Source organism: Armigeres subalbatus, chromosome 1 (assembly GCF_024139115.2).
Source record: "Armigeres subalbatus isolate Guangzhou_Male chromosome 1, GZ_Asu_2, whole genome shotgun sequence".
Taxonomy (NCBI): domain Eukaryota; kingdom Metazoa; phylum Arthropoda; class Insecta; order Diptera; family Culicidae; genus Armigeres; species Armigeres subalbatus.
In genome coordinates, this window is record NC_085139.1 from 98,416,307 (window position 1) to 98,432,292 (window position 15,986).

General features: G+C 38.5%; 1 protein-coding gene across 3 annotated transcripts in view; it reads right to left on the minus strand.

Moving 5' to 3' along the window:
- LOC134203508 (leucine zipper putative tumor suppressor 2 homolog) overlaps positions 1-14,184 on the minus strand; it is a 286,600-nt gene extending 272,416 nt beyond the window's left edge. For 2 of the 3 annotated variants that reach the window (XM_062678382.1, XM_062678370.1), the window contains exons 1-2: positions 13,502-14,178; positions 4,737-5,149 (exon numbers count right to left, since the gene is read on the minus strand). The gene's annotated coding sequence lies outside the window, so the exon portion shown is untranslated. Of the gene's footprint in view, positions 1-4,736; positions 5,150-13,501 lie in introns of all 3 variants that reach the window. The other variant, XM_062678376.1, reaches the window with a different exon arrangement.
- Between the last annotated feature and the right edge of the window lie 1,802 nt (positions 14,185-15,986).

Below are 15,986 nucleotides of genomic sequence, written 5' to 3' on the forward strand. Positions count from 1 at the left end.
TGTCAAAATCGTCATAGGCGACATGAACGCACAGACAAGAATATCCACAAGGCCACATGGAAATCAACTAATCAAGAAACGGAAAACCAAATCGACCACATACTAATCGACGGTAAATTCTTCTCCAACATCACGAACGTCTACACCTACCGCAGTGCGATTATTTAATCCGACCACTACCTCGTTGCAGTATGCCTGCGCTCAAAACTTTCGACGGTGTAAGCCACGCGTCGGAGTCGTCCGCCGTGGCTAAACATTGGACGGCTACAAGACGGTAGACTAGCCCAAGACTACGCGCAGCAGCTAGAAGTGGCACTCCCAACGGAAGAGCAGCTAGACGCACTGTCTCTTGAAGAAGACTGGAGAGATATTCGATCCGCCATTGGAAGCACCGCAGTCGCTGCACTAGATACGGTGCCCCGGATCAGAGAAACGACTAGTTTGGCGGCGAATGTGAGCAGTTAGTTGAGGAGAAGAATGCAGCATGGGCGAGATTACTGCAACAAACGGGCGCGGAACAGACAAAACTCAATTTTGCGGAGGAAAAAGCGCCAGCAGGAAGATCGAGACCGTGAAGAGACGGATCAACTGTACCGCGCTAATAACGCACGAAAGTTCTGAGAAGTTAAGGTCACTCCTGACGGAATCCAAGATTAAAAGTGCTCGCGTTTTCTGGGGCACACCACTCGATACGGAAGCAACGCACAACTGTCATTTTTATTATTTCACGCATGCTGCGACGCAGCAAAGCTAAATCAACAAAAATGACAGTTGTGCACCGCCTCCGTATCGAGTGATGTGCCCCCGAAAACGCGAGCACTTTGAAACTTGGATTCCGTGAGGAGTGACCTTAAACCATTCACGTAAGGGCCATGTGCCACAGCCCGAAATGTGTAAGGACATAAACGAGAACCTTCTTACGAACAAGCGTGAGGTGATCCAAAGGTGGCGGCAGCACTACGAAGAACACCTGAATGGCGATGTTGCAGACGAAGATGGCGGTATGGTGATGGACCTGGGAGAACGCGCGCAGGACATAATTTTACCGGCTCCGGATCTCCAGGAGATCCAGGAGGAGATTGGCCGGCTGAAGAAAAGCAAATCCCCTGGGATTGACCAACTACCAGGAGAGCTATTTAAACACGGTGGTGAGACACTGGCTAGAGCGCTGCACTGGGTCACTACCAAGATTTGGGAGAATGAAGTTTTGCCGCAGGAGTGGATGGCAGGTGTCGTGTGTCCCATCTACAAAAAGGGCGATAAGCTGGATTGTAGCAACTGCCGCGCAATCACATTACTGAAAGCCGCCTACAAGGTACTCTCCCAAATTTTATGCTGTCGACTAGCACCAATTGCAAGGTAGTTAGTGGGGCAGCACCAGGTGGGTTTTATGGATGAACGCTCCACAACCGACCAGGTGTTCGCCATTCGCCAAGTAATGCCGCGAATACAACGTGACCATATATCATCTATTCATCGACTTCAAAGCCGCATATGATACAATCGTTCGGGACCAGCTATGGCAGCTAATGCACGAACACGGATTTCCGGATAACCTGACACGGTTGATCAAGGCGACGATGGATCGGGTGAAGTGCGTAGTTAGAGATTCAGGGGCATTCTCGAGTCCCTTTGAAATGCGCAGAGGGTTACGGAAAGGCGATGGTCTTTCTTATCTGCTATTCAATATCGTTTTGGAAGGGGTAATATGAAGAGCAGGGATTGACACGAGTGGTACGATTTTCAATAAGTCCGTCCAGCTATTTGGCTTCGCCGACGACATAGATATTATGGCACGTAACTTTGAGAAGATGAATGAAGCCTACATCAGACTGAAAAGGGAAGCCAAGCGGATCGGACTAGTCATCAACACGTCGAAGACGAAGTACATGATAGGAAGAGGTTCAAGAGAAGACAATGTGAGCCACCCACCGGGAGTTTGCATAGGTGGTGACGAAATCGAGCTGGTAGAAGAATTTGTGTGGGCTCACTGGTGACCGGAAATTCGGAGATGCATAGTGGCTATAAATCGTACGTACTTCTCCACAAGACGCTCCGATCGAATAGAGTTCGCCGTCGTACCAAACTGACAATCTACAAATCGAAGGACGAAGGAGATCTGAGAAAAACTCTATTGGATTTTTGAGCAGCATTATGATTCTGGACAGAATTCCGGTCGAGATACGAAGCAGAATCCTTTCAGAATCTGTTGGAAGGTTCTAAACAGAATCTGTTTGCGATTCTGAAAATAATTTGAATCGTATTCTGAACAGAATGCATTTTGATGGTCAACGTATTTTCTGGAGGTAGTTATCCAGCAAAATTTCAGTTCAATTTCGCCAAAACCTAACTTATTTTGAAAATTAAAATTATATGGGGTATAACAACATTATTTCTGTGATTCAACCTTTAGTTTCTTTAATTCTGCGATTTCATACAAAATTGCTATTATCATAATCCACGATAACATTGAAGTATATTAACGAAGTGAGACGTCTCACTTCACACTCCTCATTTCTCACTTCTCACTGTGAAAAATGAGAAGCGCGAAGTGGGTAGTGAGACGCCTCACTGTTCACTTCGCGCTTCTCACTTTTTACAGTGAGAAGAGAAAAATAAAGAGGGAGAAGTGAGACGTCTGAAATAATAGGCCAAATGACCTATTCGACCTAATGTCCTATTCGGCCAAATGTCCTTTTCGGCCAAATGACCATTTCGACCAAATGACCCTTTCGGTCAAATGACCTTTTCGGCCAAACGACCTTTCGGTCAAATGACCTTTTCGGCCAAACGACCCTATCAGCCAAATGCTCTTTTCGGCCAAATGACCAATTCGGCCAAATGACCCATTCGCCCAAATGACCCTTTCTGCCAAATGACTTTTTCGGCCAAATTCCCCTACCGGCCAAATGATGCTTTCGGCCTAATGAGCCTTTCGACCAAATGACCCCTCGGTCAAATTACTTTCCACCAGATGGATTTCGGCCTAGTGACATTTGGCCAAATGGCTTTCAGGCAAACGGCCCTTTCCCGGAAAAGCTTAGAGGGGGTCACTGCTGTAGAGATAGCGGGGATAATTTAAAAGCTTTAAAACTTCACGTAATTTGTTAGAATTTTAATGATTTTCTGAATAATATAATAAATCCGACGCAAACCCCAAAAACCTAGATTCAGTTGTGTGTGGATTAACGAAAAAAAAAGTGCCAGTCCTGAATTCACGCATTACTGGATCTAGTTGGGCCAATAAAATCCACCAAGTGTGACCGGTGGTTGGATCGCTGTCGGACTTAACTCAAATAAAAAAAAATCGTATTTGATGTGGCTTGCTTTGGTGTGAACTTTCAATAATATTCAACTTTGAAATGAGTTTGTCGGTCGGAATATCGCTTGGACAAAGTTGGAATAAGAAAAAATCAACTCTGAAGCGGGTTGATTAATGGTCAGAACTGCCATTGTATCTATTCGAATAAACATAGCTTTTTCTGGAGTAGGTCTATCGATAGATTGGTGGCTTTGGTCGATTTGATTGGATCAAACAAATTAACCTGTGGAGTGGTTTAGTCACCATCACGGTACAGCTGCTTCTTTTTATGAAAATTATAAGATAAATGCTGTCATTTAAATTACGCATCCTTGTTTAAAGCTCTAAACTGGTATAAAAAACTGGTGAAAAAAATAGAAAATATTCAAACTATCACTGCTCATCGGATATTCAACGGCACCGTTGGAATCGGATATGTCACTGGATCAAATGTGGTCGTGATGGTCATTTTTCGGACCTCAAATAGTTGGTAACTCACATTAAATTTTGCACAACATTTTACATAAACTCCTCACCACTGCTTCTGTGTGTTATTAACACAAAGGGGCTTCGAGAAATTGAACAAATAGGCCAAACATAATTGGATCAAACATACGCAAACGCATCCATCATGTTTGCCCCAAAAGGGGCTTTTTTCGTGATTTTCAACACCACGTAAATAAAGGCTCAGTTCTTCACGATCCGAATTTGTTATAGCTTTATAGCACTTATATACTTGGGAAGTAGTCTTTGAGGGAGTTTGTATCTGAATCACTTTGAACCAGTAAATTTGAAAATAATTAGAAATCTGTGGAATATTCAAATTCGGCGCCCGCCAAGGCCTGGCACCACACGTTATCGCGCTGCAGAGACTACATGTATAGAAAGTTTCATTGACATCTAATTGACATCTAAGAGGGTGTTGCCATTTAGCCACATTTGTTAGCATTGGCACAAAATCCCTCTATATACAAGCATCGTAAGGTTTTTATACATAACTACAAGAGAGTCGGGCCACCGAATGTTGAGCGTAGGCTCGGGGTTATGTGGGATCAAAGATTCTTCCAACAATTCGAACAAACCCAAGAAGACCCATCACATTCCACTCAACACCCAGCAGTTGGCGCGAGATGACCTACAAAAAGCCGCCGCCACCTTCAAGTGATGTACAAATGGCCAAAAATGGCACCGCACGAGACAGTCAATGGCAGCTAACAGCTGCCAATTCCATCCTACCATTTATGCAGCAGCAGAAAGAGTGCACCACCAACGTCGTGCGGGCGGCGGCGGCGGTGTCAATAAAAGGAAATTCAACCGCCAGAGGGCAGCGCCCATCCGCTGAAAGGCACGTGCGAAGCCGAAGCGGATCGCATTCCATCGCAGATCGTACCTACTAGGCTGCTAAGATCATGGTGGGATAGAGGCAGGTACTTACCAACTGGTGCTCTCCCTCTGCAAGGGCCTGGTAATTCGGGATCGTTAGGATACCGTCTACCACCTGGTCTTGTCAATTCCGCTCTGGCGATGTTGCTTTTGTTGTTGCTATAGGTCTCAACTATATTTTTCTTCGCTTCTCCGTCTTTTTTCTTACAAACGCGCACCCCGATTGATTTCAAATTCACGTGTGTAGTGTTATTTGATATCTCTTCTCAGTTCTCACCACAAACGGGTTTTTTCTTCTTTTCGCACACAGGTTATGGAAATAAGAGGGCACTGCACTAACAGATTGAGAAAATGTGCTGACCCAGCTGTTCTAGCTCGCTAGGAGAAAGTCGATAGAACCGTTGTTACAGCCAGCAGCATCCCCCGCACACCTGACACTCGCTAATCCGACGAATTGGATAAGTGCTGTTAAATATTCAGAATAATAATTTCTGTTGTTCTGTTGTCTGTTGTTTTTTTGGCAAGATAGGCGGGGCACAATTAAAAGTAATTCACAGCGAATTGTGTAATTCGGAAATAACTATTAGATAGCGCCTGTGTGAAATATGGACAAATAAAATAATTTTGACATGCAAATAAAACTTTTAATAAGATTCAAAAGGCGGTGTCGCGATCGCGACACAGTGCGTTGTTCGCAAATTGGCGTTCAGCGTCTCGTCATTAGATAGAAACAGCTTTATGTATGCTTGGGACTGGCTCGGCAATTTATTTATTGAGGTTCGAACCAGGGCGGTAAGAAAATAAGAAGAACTCCAAGCAACACAAGTTGAGCAGAAGGGCACGGAGTTCCCGAGCGTGCGTTGTTGACGTTTTTCGTACCCATTCACAAAACGACGAGGTCTAGACCTATGTACCTATGTAGCTGGCAGCAGCAGGATGGGCAATGCAGCCTACGGCGAAGTCATCTAACGAGATTCAAACAGGTGATATACGAGCTTTTGCAAAACTGCGCAAACAAGTCGTAAAACGCGCCGTGGTGAGAAGGGAAGAGAACATGGGCGGTAAATTGTGCGCCGCAAAAAAAAAGATGGTGTGGTGCAGGTTTCAGCGCTTGGCAGTATGCCAATGATGAGGGTATGCGGTATTTTGAATGTTTACTGGTTAGATACACAGCAAATAATTTTGAAAATTCAACGACGTGTAAAATTGCAGCTCATCCCATCAAACGAAATAACATTTGATATTCAATTGAATTTGATTGAATTTTACAAGCAAGCACCGTTTAAATTTATTTCGATTTAAAAGAATAGTGAGATCGATTGAAATTTACGTTTATTTACATGCTCCAAATATGTGCATTAAAATACATTTAAAATCACAACATATTTTTATCTGTGTATGCTTTCACTTTTCCCAATAGCTCGATACAATCAGCATCAATAGTTCAGAAAGATTTACCGAAGTCACAAAAGAAAACTTTTAATTCATATGAACTAACTTCGGACTTCATAGCAAGTCAAAAATCAAAAGGTCAGACTTGGGACTTTTCACAGCTGGTCAAAAATTCTCGGAAATGCAATTTGGTTGAAAATCTGATATTGAGATATTGATAGAACTTAGTCGAGGCAATTACGATGATGTGATAACGGTCTTACTGTTGAGGTCGAAATACCTATGTGTTGAAATTACAATCAAGTGATGGTATTACTTGCCACGCAAGACACATATAATAATATGCAATTGGCTGGCTTAGAAAAGCTTTCATTTTATAACTCTTTTTCTTTTATAAATCTTTAATTTCGTGATTTTTTATTATATTCTTGAAGCAATTTTGCTGATTTTGGAAGAAATATTTCCTAAATTACGAAAGATGATTTTCCTTATTGCGGAAGTATTTCTTTTTTCAAGAAGGTTTTTCTTTTCTCAATTTCCGAAAGGAGTTGCTTGCCAAATTTTGAAAGGATTTTTTTAAATTCCAAAACAATTTCTTTTCCGAATTCTGAAAGCATTTTTTTTTTCCAAATTCCGTAGGGATTTTTTTTACCAATCTCGGGATTTTTTTTAATTCTGAAGGGGTCTTTTTCCAAATTTCGGAAGGATTCCCAATTTTGAAAAGCTCTTAAATTCTAGGAGCATTTTTTCCAAACTTCGGAAATAATTCAGTACGCATAGTTTTTTTCAAATTCGAAGCCATTTTTTTCAAATTTCGATATTTTTTCAAATTTTGGGACGTTTTCAAATTTTGCAAACATTTTTTCTCCAAATTCCCTAAATTATTTTCTTCCATTTTTGAAAGGTATTGGATTATTTTCTAAATTGTGGAAGAACTTTTTTCCAAACACCGGAAAGTATTTTTCAAGTCCTATATTTCCCAAATCTTGAAACAGTTTTTTTTTTCAGATTGTGGAAGAAATTTTTCCGAAACTCCAAGCATTTTTTTCCAAATTACTCCGAGAATAGTTTTTCGCCACATTTTGGAAGATTTTTTTTTAAATTCTGAAACAAATTCTTTTCCGAATTCTGGAAGGATTTTATTTATTCAATTTCCGAAAGAAGTTTCTTGCCAAATTTTGTAAGATTTTTTTTTTAAATCCGAAACAAATTCTTTTCCGATTTCTGGAAGGATTTTTTGAAAAAAATTTCGATAAGATTTTTTTTCTAAATTTTGGAACGGTTTCAAAATCCTCAAACATTTTTTTTCCAAATTCCCTAAATTATTTTCTTCCATTTCCGGAAGAATTTAGATTTTTTTTTCTAAATTGCGGAAGATTTTTTTTCCAAACACCGGAAGGTAATTTTAAAATTTTTTATTTTCCAAATTTGGAAAGAGTGTTTTGTCCAAATTTTGGAAGAAATTTCTTCCAAATTGTGAAAGAAATTTTTCCGGACTTCTTAACATATTTTTTCAAAAGCCGGAATTGCTTTTGTCTAAATTACTCCGAGATTAGCTTTTTGCCAAATTTTGGAACTCCGAAACAAATTCTTTTCTGAATCCTGGAAGGAATTTTTCTGGTAATTCCGGAGATATTTTTTTATTTTTTACTCTCCAAATTTCAATAGAGTTTTTTGTCTACATTTTGGAATAAATTTCTTCCAAATGGTAGAAGAAATTTTTTTTCCAACAGATTTTTTTTTTAAATTTTTGCCAAAATTTGGAAGGAATTTTTTTTAAATTCCGGAACAAATTCTTTTCCGAATTCTGGAAGGAATTTTTCTCAAAATTCCGGAGGGATTTTTTATTTTTTATTTTCTAAATTTCGAAAGAGTTTTTTTTCCAACTTTCGGAATAAATTTCTTCCAAATTGTGGAAGTAAAATTTCTAAAAATACGGACGGATTTTTTTCAAATTTTGGAAGTTTTTTTAATTCTAAAATAATTCTTTTCCGAATTCTGGAAGAAATTTTTCTCAAAATTCCAGAGGGATTTTTTTTTCGTAATTTCAAAAGAGTTTTTTTTTCAAATTTCGGAAGAAATTTTTTCCAAATTGTGGAAGAAAAATTCCAAAACTCCAAGCGGATTTTTTTTTTCAAATTTTTGCCAAACTTTGGAAGGTTTTTTTTAATTCCAAAACAAATTCTTTTCCGAATTCTTGAAGGAATTTTTCTCAAAATTCCGTAGGGATTTTTTTCGACAATTTCGAAAAAAATTCTTAATTCTAGACGGAATTTTCCCCAAATTTCGAAGAGATTTTTTTCCAACTCCGATTGGATTTTGTTTCCAAATTTCCGGGTGCATTTTTTCCAAATTCCGAAAAAAAAGAATTCATTATGAATAATAATGAGAGAAATGTTTTCTAAATTTCGAAAGGAACTTTTAAGAAAATTCGTAAGCATTTTGTTTTTCTAAAATCCAGAAAGCATTTTTTCTAAATTTTGATTTTTGTTAATTTTTTTTTTTTTCCAAATTTTCTTAAATGTTTCCTTCGATCTTTTGATATGTGGATTTTTCGAATTCCAAACGGATTTTTGAAATTCGAATGAATTTCTGAAATTCAGATGAATTTCCTGGAAATTTGAATGAATTTTCCTGAAATTCTAATGAATTTTCCTGGAAATTCTAATGAATTTCCCTGAAATTCTAATGAATTTCCTGAAATTCGAATGAATTTCCCTGGAAATTCGAATGAATTTCCCTGGAAATTCGAATGAATTTCCCTGGAAATTCGAATGAATTTCCTCTGGAAATTCGAATGAATTTCCTCTGGAAATTGGAATGAATTTACCCTGGAAATTCGAATGAATTTCCCCTGGAAATTCGAATGAATTTCCTGGGAATTCGAATGAATTTCCTATGGGGATTCGAATGAATTTCCTATGGAATTCGAATGAATTTCCTATGGAATTCGAATGAATTTCCCTGAATTCGAATGAATTTCCTGAAATTCAAATGAATTTCCCTGAAATTCGAATGAATTTCCTATGGAATTGAATGAATTTCCTTTGAAATTGAATGAATTTCCTGGAAATTCGAATGAATTTTCTATGGAAATTCAGAATGAATGTCCTCTGGAAATTCAAATGAATTTCCTCTGAATTGGAATGAATTTCCTCTGAATTCGAATGAATTTCCTCTGGAATTCGAATGAATTTCCCTGAATTCGAATGAATTTCCCTGAAATTGAATGAATTTCCTGAAATTCGAATGAATTTCCTGGAATTCGAATGAATTTCCTGGAAATTGAATGAATTTCTGAAAATTGAATGAATTTCCCTGAAAATTCGAATGAATTTCCTGGAAATTCAGAATGAATTTCCTGGAAATTGGAATGAATTTCCCTGGAAATTCAGATGAATTTCCTGGAAATTCGAATGAATTTCCACTGAAATTGAATGAATTTCCTGGAAATTCAGAATGAATTTCCCTGAAATTCGAATGAATTTCCCTGAAATTGAATGAATTTCCTGGAAATTCGAAATGAATTTCCTGAAATTCGAATGAATTTCCTGGAAATTGAATGAATTTCCTGAAATTGAATGAATTTCCTGGAAATTGAATGAATTTCCCTGAAATTGAATGAATTTCCCTGGAAATTGAATGAATTTCCCTGAAATTTCCTGGAAATTGGAATGAATTTCCCTGGAAATTCGAATGAATTTCCTAAATTCGAATGAATTTCCTGGAAATTGAATGAATTTCTGGAAATCAGATGAATTTCCCTGGAAATTGAATGAATTTCCTGAAATTGAATGAATTTCCCTGGAAATTCGAATGAATTTTCCTGAAATTTGAATGAATTTCCTGAAATTGAATGAATTTCCCTGAAATTCGAATGAATTTCATATGGAAAATCGAATGAATTTCCTGGAAACTCGAATGAATTTCCCTGGAAATTCAGATGAATTCCCCTGAATTGAATGAATTTCCTGGAATTCGAATGAATTTCCCTGGAAATTCAGATGAATTTCCCTGAATTCGAATGAATTTCCCTGGAAATTGAGATGAATTTCCTGGAAATTCGAATGAATTTCCTGAAATTCGAATGAATTTCCTGAATTGAATGAATTTCCTGGAAATTCGAATGAATTTCCCTGGAAATTCGAATGAATTTCCCTGAAATTGAATAATTTCCCTGAAATTAAATGAATTTCCCTGGAAATTGAATGAATTTCCTGAAATTCGAATGAATTTCCTGGAAATTCGAATGAATTTCCCTGGAAAATCGAATGAATTTCCCTGAAATTCGAATGAATTTCTGGAAATTCGAATGAATTTCCCTGAAATTCGAATGAATTTCTGAAATTCGAATGAATTTCCTATGGAAAATCGAATGAATTTCCCTGAAACTCGAATGAATTTCCCTGAAATTCGAATGAATTTCCTGGAAATTCGAATGAATTTGCCCTGAATTCGAATGAATTTCCTGGAATTGAATGAATTTCCCTGGAATTGAGATGAATTTCCCTGGAAATTGAATGAATTTCCCTGAATTGAATGAATTTCCTGAATTGAATGAATTTCCTGAAATTGAATGAATTTCCTGAAATTGAATGAATTTCCTGGAAATTGAATGAATTTCCCTGAAATTCAAATGAACTTCCCTGGAAATTCGAATGAATTTCCTGAAATCGAATGAATTTCCCTGGAAAATCGAATGAATTTCCTGGAAATTCGAATGAATTTCTGGAAATTCGAATGAATTTCCCTGAAATTCGAATGAATTTCTGAAATTCGAATGAATTTCCTGAAATTCGAATGAATTTCTGGAAATTCGAATGAATTTCTGGAAATTCGAATGAATTTCCTGGAAATTGAATGAATTTCTGGAAATTCAAATGAATTTCCCTGAATTCGAATGAATTTCCCTGAAATTGAATGAATTTCCTGGAAATTCGAATGAATTTCCTGAAATCGAATGAATTTCCTGGAAATTGAATGAATTTCCTGAAATTCAGATGAATTTCCTGAAATTCGAATGAATTTCTGGAAATTCGAATGAATTTCCTGAAATTCGAATGAATTTCCCTGAATTCGAATGAATTTCCCTGAAATTTGAAAGAATTTCCTGAAATTCGAATGAATTTCCCTGGAAATTGAATGAATTTCCTGGAAATTCAAATGAATTTCCCTGAAATTCGAATGAATTTCCCTGGAAATTGAATGAATTTCCCTGAAATTCGAATGAATTTCCCTGGAAAATCGAATGAATTTCCTGAAATTCGAATGAATTTCCCTGAAATTCGAATGAATTTCCTGAATGCGAATGAATTTCCTGAAATTCGAATGAATTTCCCTGGAAATTGAATGAATTTCCCTGGAAATTCGAATGAATTTCCTGGAAATTGAATGAATTTCCTGGAAATTGAATGAATTTCCCGAAATTCGAATGAATTTTCCCGGAAATTTGAATTAATTTTCCCCGGAAATTTGAATGAATTTCCCTGGATAGTTTCAGATAAATTTCCTGTGAAGTACGGATTTAATTCACGTGGAACATTTGGATAAATTTCTGGAATGTTCAGGTGAATTTTCCGTGGAAATTTTAATGAATTTTATTATTATTCGGATGAATTTCCTGTAGAGAGATTTAATAAATTTACTTTGAAAATTTTGATAAACTTTCCGTAAAAAATTCGGATGGGTTTCTCATGGATAATCTGATGAGTTTTTGATGAAAAATTTAATAAATTCAGAGCTGCAAGCCATCACTACCGTAATCACAACATCACTAATCGTCTACTGCTGCTTACACACAAATCTGCACTCCACATCTGGAGAACATAAAATGCGTGAAAATTCCTTATACTCGCATTTGCTTTGCATCATTCCGACAACACACACAGATCAACGCACTAGTTTTAAGGAAAAGTTGCTTTCTTTTTGTCGGAAGTGTATCAATGCAGTGGAAGCAGGACACTCTTAGTAAACTTTAGCAGCATCATGGAACAACGAATATTGTTTGCTGAAAATGCAGTTTACTGTGTAGCTTTGTGATTCATCTAATAACCTTGGAAATTTGGTTGACATTGCCAAAGAAAATACGAGATATTCAATAGACATCCATAGGAAATTTGTAAATAAAAAGTTCAATGGAAATCCATGAGAAACTTGAAAAACTTTTCACGGATATTTGTAAGCATTTTTCAATGAAAGTTAATAGCATTTATTGTTTGAATTCGATCGAATTTTTCTGTCTAAATTTAAAAGAATAAAATTCAAGCACGTTTTTTTCTTTCCCACAGGATTTTTTTCAGTTCACGCACTCAATTTACTCAAGTTTTCCTGAGAAGTTCATCTGAACTTCAAGTGACAATTTTTAAAAAAGTTCATTCGACTTGTTACAATATATTTAGTACAATTTTCACGGGATATTCTTTTGAACCTCAGGGGATTTTTTAGAATTAAATCGAAAATTTATTTTAATATCAATCAAGTTTTCAAGGGAAATTGATTCAGTGTCTCCCGGTAAAATCATTTCAATGCTAACAACATTTTTTCCCATTTTCGTGGATTTTTTCATCAATTTGCTGTAAATTTTCCATATTTTACTGACATACATAGAGATTCGGCTGAAGGCATTAGTTTCTCGACCAGCCATCCTGGATAAAATTTTACTATGACGTTGGTTGCTTGAAGATGGAAAGGCAGAAGAAAGTGCCTGGTGTAAATAGATACATGACAACCACCCAAGCGTTCCTTGTGATCACTTTTGATTTGATGCCCCATCAAACAATCAACGTCGAGCAGCCTTGTATCAGATGATGGGTGTAAAAGCATGGCAGCCCTGCAAAACCGATTACTTTGGTTCGAACTGCAAGCCTACCTATTTCCAGACAAAAGGTTATGATCAAATACCAAGAAACCTTTATTTGCCCTCACAATTTGAAACCAGTGGCATTGTTTATGCTTTTTAGTTTCAAAGCCAAAATACTTATACCGCATACCCCCAACCGATAGACACATATGGGAGCGTCCGGGAGGTATGTAGCTACAAATCGCACAACCGCAACTAAGCCGTTCGCAAGACCAGCTGATAGCCTTCAGCTAGAGGGACCTGCCGGCTGGAACGGAGCCGTTCCTTCTTCATTTAACTGTCTTTGAAGATATAAACTCTATGTTAGTCAAATCCGGTCCGGTGCTCAGAGTACAAGCCCATAGCTCAAAGGACCTGAAAGCAAAGTCTTCTCTTGAAGTTTTGCGAACAGTTACGTATGCATTTCTTTCACATTTTTCGGCACTGAAAGTGAATTATTCCGAGCCATAAACGGAAAACAGGAATTGCCTCTTTACGGTCGCTCTTGTGCGTGGACCCCTGTCCATCGAGCCATGAGTTTATTTTTTTTTTCGCGAACATTCTGTTTCGTAAATCCTACAACTTACTGTCCAAATAATCCCGGATCCGACGACTAAAATCCGTGATTTTTCTTTTTTCGAACGATCAAGCCAACAACACGAGGATTTTTTTTCGAACGACTTTCTGCGCGAATCAAAACCCAGTAGGCGCTGTACGGCTCACTAAAAAAACTAAAAACGGTTGCTGTGCAACGGACCACGGCAAGTTGCAACTGAAGCAATCAGCAGTAGGAAGAAAGGAACCGTCCGTCCGTCCGTTGTCGTGGACCTCCTCCGACAACTTAGCACGCCTTCTCCGTTGGGCGGTTGAATGAAATTTTCTCGCTTCCTTGTTTCCTCGTTTCTCCTTTTCCGTTCTCCACGATATTTTAGCGATTGCGAAACTTCACTTCACTTGATACATTTTTGAATTCTGATTTTTATTTCTCTGTTTTGTCACTCACTTCACTGATTTATTGGAAATCCTTCCGCTAAAATCCACTTAACACTCATTACATCCGGGATGAGGATCCGTCTAGGGCGGACACTCCTTCACGAAAACGTTTCAGAGGCGCTAATCCCTCTTAACAATCAGCCGCCCCCAACCGCACAATTACAGAGAGAAAAAAAAAACAAACTACCGAAATTATGATCAACGATCATCAACTCGTCCGCGACGACCCAAAGGAAGGAACCGTACGACGAGAGCGCGATCCAGCGCTGGCAAGAACTGCGGCAAGACTGGTTCGAATGAAACCGAATGCGCGATCGAAAGGCGGTCGCCTGCGCCAGGTCGTCGCGACGTTGGCTAGTGGTGGATCTTGGAACGGCGACGACCTGACGCGATCGGGTTGCGACTCATTCAAGCTGATCGACGCGTTGTTGTTTTTTTTTTCAGTGAATGGTGAGAAGTGAGAAACCAGGGATCACAACTGCTTGCATTTTGGCGCAAGTCGTGGTTCGCTCGATTCATTCGCGAATGGCTATCGTTCGTTGCAGTCTATGGCATCTTTGAAGGCTGTCATTTTACAATAGTCTGGCGGATAATGTCCGTGACCTGGTCGAGATTTCCAGACCAGACTCGATCGTCAGAACAATACTGTTACATTTAGATGCTTTAATTGATAATGATTTTTTAAGTAATTGATCCACCTAGCGGTGTTTCAATTCCAGGCTCGTCCCTTTCCTACTTTGTATTTCTATCTTAGTTCTTTCTGTGTTTCACGTTATACCAAAACGATTCCTACTGTTATAACCTTCCACATAATCCCAAAACCTCCCGTGGCACCTATGAGAGGTCGTAGAGTTCTCTGCATCTTTCTTAAGTAGGTGTCCAACAAACCATCCTTCCCCTTCCTCAGCATTCGCAAGGACGTGGCCAGGACAGATCTCGACTATTGGAGAGTGCATTGCTTCCATCTAAGAGTTAGTGATTAGTCCCAAATCAATATCTGTGGTAACGGATGAAAGTGATACAGTCGCCTCTCCACATCTCGATATCGAAGGGACCATCGAGATAGGGAGAGATCGAGGAATGGAAGGAAAATTGAAATGGGTACTAGACCCAAAAAAACGTTGCTTTGAGAAACGACAACAAAACAAATGTCATATCATGTTGTTGATATGTTTGTTATTGTCCACAGATGGTCTAGTAGCCTAAAAATTTGAACATATCGACATAAGGAGAGTGAATCCAGAGCAAAATATGATCAGAACACATCGAGATAGAGAGATATCGAGATAGGGAGGTTATCGAGATGTAGAGTGCCCAAATGTATGTAGTTTGAAGGGACCGAGGAAACCATCGACATAGAGATATCGAGACACAGAACATCGAGATGTAGAGAGTCGACTGTACTACTCTCATACAATAGACCACCTACGAATTTGTGCGAACTGCTAAATGCTAATGCTAATGCTAATTGATCCACCTAGCGATGTTTGTGCCTTTCTCGTACATCAGATATACTAAAAAAATGAGTGAGAGTTTCTTAGTGTGTTTCTTTTGTATTTTGGCCATAACTTTGGATCCCATAGTCCGATCTGACCAATTTTCGATAAGAAACAATGGGACAGGATTCCTCGTCGAATGCAACTTACGGATCGAAAAATCGGATCAAGATAAGTGCCTAAAAGATGAGTGTGTTTTATTTTGCGCACATACATACAGGGATGACAATCTCCCCGGAGAATTCACCGCGGTGGACATGTGCGCGGTGTTTCATGCTACACTCACTGAGCCGCACCGACGCGACACCGCGGTGCCACCGCGTGATTCCCGAGTAGGGGAAGAGAGGGCAATATGCCCTAGCTAAGCAAAACCCTGCTTTATTGTCTTATTTGTAACGCTATTCATGGGTATTTTTACATTATGCATCAGTTAAACAAGATAGCTAGTTGATGCCATTCAAAAATTGTCAAAAATCTCAATCATGTTGATAATATTCACATTTCAAAACAGTGGTGATATTCTGTTGCCGGGAAACTCATGAGTCAAAACGCCTTTTAGCTGGCAGCTCCTAGGGAACAAAGC